At 41.5% G+C, this 5,247-nt stretch overlaps 1 long non-coding RNA gene across 1 annotated transcript in view; it reads right to left on the reverse strand.

Moving 5' to 3' along the window:
* Window positions 1-2,311: 2,311 nt before the first annotated feature.
* LOC123977399 overlaps window positions 2,312-5,247 on the reverse strand; it is a 19,968-nt gene continuing 17,032 nt past the window's right edge. The window contains exon 5 of the long non-coding RNA XR_006826658.1: window positions 2,312-3,222. This is a non-coding gene — a long non-coding RNA (uncharacterized LOC123977399). The remainder of the gene's footprint in view (window positions 3,223-5,247) is intronic.

Below are 5,247 nucleotides of genomic sequence, written 5' to 3' on the forward strand. Positions count from 1 at the left end.
ACTCTGATTTACCGGGAACAATTACAAAGAGGCATACATTGTAGGAGTATATTGTTAAAATCCCAATTAAAATCCAACGATATAAGTAAAATTAGCCTGATACTAAATTGGTTGGGGAAAACTGTGTTACTCTCCTCAGGGTAGGAAGGTCAGGTCGGCTCATACACACCACCCCAATCAGCAACTGTGGGAGACAAGAGGCAGCAGACCCAACACCAAGTACATGCACTATCCACTTAACATCTAAACTATTCACTACACACTTAGCATCTACGCTATTCACTATAAAATACCATGCAGTGTCGAAGTTGAGTATGCCACAGGCCGCCCACCACCTGAGAAAGGCAGGTCCCGCCCCAGCACATGAGGGAGGCGTCCGTGAAGACATGAACCTGCCCAGGGGAACCCCGACCGAGACCGCTGCGGCCTCCTCATGTGGAGGAGGCCCAGGGGGACCACCACGTGAGCCGCCGACATGAGGCCGACAGAGCTGCCACCACCGCTCGAGGGACAACACAGTGGAGCAGCTCCATCAGATCATCCACATTCTCCTGAGAGAGCCGCGCTCTCCGGAGAGAGGAGAGTCCAGCACCACGCCAAGATAGGTGAGTCTCTGGGAGGGAAGAGGAGCACTCTTCTTCCAGTTCACCGTGAAGCCCAGGTAAGACAGGTGTGCGACTAGCTGGGCGTCTGGGCGGCGCCAGCAGCAGCAGATCGTCCAGATAAAACAGGACCCTGATGTCAGAGTCGAGTCAGACAAACACACTGAGCCATGAAACTTTTTGTTGGCGCAGCTATGCAGCTACCAGAATTACGGTGTTTCTGCTGCTGTTCTACGTCATCAAACCACGGTTATGCTGCGTGATCATGCGCAGTAGACGCTGGTGCCAACAGGAAGTAGCCCTGTTGTAGTATTTTATTGGTCCAAAACGGGCTTCACTGCTCTCCATTCAAATCAGTGGGGTGGCTTCGTCCAGTAATATGCTGTTTATGAGTAGAACCCCGTATTCCTGAAGCTCTGCCCAGAGGGCGGCGTTTTGAGCCGAGGAGGAGAGCACAATCGGCTCCTCCCACCTGCACACTGCTATTTACCTTTTTCCGGCAACAACTGAGTTCTCACAGGACTTCAGCGCGAGACTACAGCTAGCCGTCTAAAACACTATTTAGGTGAATTTAAACAATGGCTAAGTTGCTAAACGCATCTTGTTGTCATGTAAGGGCCCTGTCTGTTGGACAGACATTTTAATTGCATTTTGTGTCTGTTAAGAGGCACAAAGACACTCTTTATGTATATGCCCCCATAACTGCCATTTTAGCTGAGTGGGAGCTCTGGGCATTAGCTGTGTTGCAAGCACCAATCCGGTTTTTTTTTTTTTCTATAGACAGTACTCACAAAGGTATAGCGATCAAGATTAACTTAAAAAATGCCCGGAGTTCTCCTTTAAAGGCCTCCCTGGACCTTGGTTCTCAATGCTGAAGAAAAGGCACTATGCGAACCGAAGGCAAGTTCTCACCATTGTGTATATATACAAGGTGCTTACTGACTTCGTGTGTCAGTGAAACATCGACACATAGAGCAGAGGAGAGAAGCAGGTTGCTAGTAAATGACATGTAAATTACACCTAAACATAGCAGTATAGTATTCAGTATAGTATAGTTTGTTTGGCTTAAGTATTGTGAAAAAGACGCTTATAATGCTAGGAAACCCACTGATTTTTATAAATTGCAACCACATTTTAGCAAATTTCGCATTTAACAGCTGATTCCACTTTTATTATCAAATTCCGCAATTCCGTCCATGTTTACCGCATCATGGAAATCATAGCGCCCTACCTAAATTAGCTCTCCAAAATATCGCAAAACTGGGAGAAATCAATGCTTGGACACAGAGCTATTGTAGGTAACAACAAAAGGTAAATATTAAACTAACTTCACTCCAGTTTCCATACTCTACTGTACTGTTTTTCTTTGTGTCGAATTGTGTACTGTTCTTTGAGTCGAGGTGGAGCTGTCGCTGCAGTTGCACACGTTTGTCACCATCTGCCATGTGTTGGATTCCCAGTACTGATGGTAAAAACGAACAGCATTTTTTCAGGATTTTGGCATCGACTTGGTACCAAAAGTATTGGTTCTCGTGACATCATTAATAGAATTCATGGTCTCTGTATGTCTTGAAGGAATTAAGGTAATCAAATGTTATTTTTATAAATGTAGTACTTGCTGAGGTGAGATTTGTAAATGTAGAGTATGTTGGCTAAGACTATCCCTAACAATATCAGGTTGTGAGTAAAAGTAAAGACACAGAGACAGCTTTCTTAACTTGTTCAATATTCAGAGAACAGAATTCAAATTCTGACATTGTTGACTGACAGTAATACCAACAAAACAAAAATAAGGTGGAATGATTAGTACACATCATCTACAAAATAATTTGTATCAAAAATAAATCTTATTTACATCTCTATATATATATAAAGAGATAAATAATAATGAAAAGTAGGCTGTAAAGATGAATCAGGTTACTTATGATACATGTTATAAAAACTATACACACCTCCATATTTTTGTCATGTTACCAACAACACACCATTAGAAATGTCAGAATTCACATTCACATTTTCGGGTGACTCTGAGAGACAAGTTAATTTATTTTTTTGTTTGTTTCTTCTAGCCATGCTCGAGGCGCTAGGGCAGGTCTGTCCGTGTTTGGTTCAGACTAAAACATCTCAGCATCCATTCAGGGTCCCCAGGGGATGAATCAACAATAAATTTGTTGATCCTTCACCTCTAGTGTCACCATTAAGGTGACATTTGTCGTTTTTATGAAATGTCTTGACAATTATGGGTTTGTGCAGCTGTCACGCATGGATGGTAGAGAGGATAAAGATGTTTATGGTACTCACATGCTAGTCTTGAACTGGTTATTTGAGAGTTAAACATAGCTGTTAACACAAGTTGGAAATCAATAACTTTCTAAAAATTTCTAAAACTCAGCATGCAAGCATTGTCATCGGATATCAGCATGATGTTAGCATTTCTCTCAAAGCACTCAAAGCATAGCCCCTCAGAGCTGCCAGCATGGCTATAGACCAAACCTTGTATGACATCTAAAAAACAAAACATTAACAACCTGCTTGTCAGAATGGCATTAAATATGTCTTGCAGGTTCATCTGGAAGGTGACGGTGTCTTCAGTCAAATCTCTTCATTCTCGTCCTCAAGACTACAAGAATTACAAAAGAAAAGTTTAGAGTGGGTAAAAATCACTAAACCTCAAATCCAGTTATATGTAGCCCCAGGGTGTGATTTGTGTAAAAACAGAGGGGGTTGAAAATTATTCAGCAGAGGTAGGGATGTATAAACCAGAAGGGGGGAAATCCCACGCACCCCCTCCCCCACCCAAATCGCACCCTGTGTAGCCCAATGGAGATGTAAAAACAAGGAGAAACATAATGCAATAATGTAAATATGTAAATATTTATCTGATGCATTTGGTAGTGTGTGTATCCATCTGCAGCTAATGTACCCATCAGCCTAATATTTTTTGTGCCCATTTATGCCTGTATTCTCAAGGAGGGCTTCAATCGGTTAGTTTGTTACAGTGACTTAAACAAACTAACCGATCAAACAACTAATCAAGGCAGAGGTAGACGAGCAACTCCCATGTTCTGCTGGGTAAAATGACAAGTGTTGAACAGAGTGCATTATCAGCTGTTTCTGGTTAAACAAAAACTATCTTAACTTTATGTTACGGTCTATCTCTGTAGGGATTGTTTCTATAATGTTTTGCACTCACTGTATACTGGACCAATAAAAAAAAATTGTCCCCATTAGTCAGCTCGACACAAAAACATGCGAAAATCAGGTCCAGGTTGAAAATACCAAGATTGCTCTTTGAGTTCATCGCTTATTTGGTCATAATTGAGGGTGACTCTGGTCTTCGCTCATCTAGTTTATGGTGGCAGGTTAGTAAGAGAAAAATGTTCAGAGACCATTAATTTGCTCATGAAGACCACAAGCTTATGAGAAGGCCAGTAAGGGGACGTGGGGGAGTTTAGATGATTCTGTCACCTAGAGTAATTTTCTCTACCACTTCTAAGAGAAGCTTTTTTGTATAGATCATGGTAGAACAATTATGTTGCTGTGACTTTATTTCCCCAAAAAAGACCCTTGTCTGCTTCTTGGCCAAAGAGACGCTTTGTTTACTGCCACTGTTTTGTCTATGCTCAGTCACATCGGATAGACTGTAGTTGCATGCATTTTTGCATTCATGTATGGGCAAGTCTATCTGATGGAGTTCTAAATTTTATCACAAACAGTAAGGCTGAAAGTCAGCACTGTCCGTTATACTTGGGTTGTCTTCTTGTTTTCTTAAACCTCCTATTGATGAGGCCCTGCCAAACACTAATTTAAAGCCATTCTCAGATTACGACCTGAGAATAGTATGTAAATTCACCAAATATGTTGTGAACAGCTAGGCTCTTCATTCCCAAGATTAAATTTACTGCATTTTGCCAGTTCCCAAAGTCAGCACTGAAGTAGGCAAAGAGCTTTTATATGTTTGCATACATACATAGCTAAAGTTTTGGAAGCATATCATAGTTTTGGAATTTCATTCATTTCATTTTACTAAACTGTCATTAGTAGCGAGGCGTGCGACCACTGACATACAGTGCCTTGCGAAAGTATTCGGCCCCCTTGAACTTTTCGACCTTTTGCCACATTGCAGGCTTCAAACATAAAGATATAAAACTGTAATTTTTTGTGAAGAACCAACAACAAGTGGGACACAATCATGAAGTGGAACGAAATTTATTGGATATTTCAAACTTTAACAAATAAAAAACTGAAAAATTGGGTGTGCAAAATTATTCAGCCCCTTTAAGTTAATACTTTGTAGCGCCACCTTTTGCTGCGATTACAGCTGTAAGTCGCTTGGGGTACGTCTCTATCAGTTTTGCACATCGAGAGACTGAAATTTTTGCCCATTCCTCCTTGCAAAACAGCTCGAGCTCAGTGAGGTTGGATGGAGAGCGTTTGTGAATAGCAGTTTTCAGTTCTTTCCACAGATTCTCGATTGGATTCAGGTCTGGACTTTGACTTGGCCATTCGAACACCTGGATATGTTTATTTGTGAACCATTCCAGTGTAGATTTTGCTTTATGTTTTGGATCATTGTCTTGTTGGAAGACAAATCTCCGTCCCAGTCTCAGGTCTTTTGCAGACTCCATCAGGTTTTCTTCCAGAA

Source organism: Micropterus dolomieu, linkage group LG10 (assembly GCF_021292245.1).
Source record: "Micropterus dolomieu isolate WLL.071019.BEF.003 ecotype Adirondacks linkage group LG10, ASM2129224v1, whole genome shotgun sequence".
Lineage (NCBI taxonomy): Eukaryota > Metazoa > Chordata > Actinopteri > Centrarchiformes > Centrarchidae > Micropterus > Micropterus dolomieu.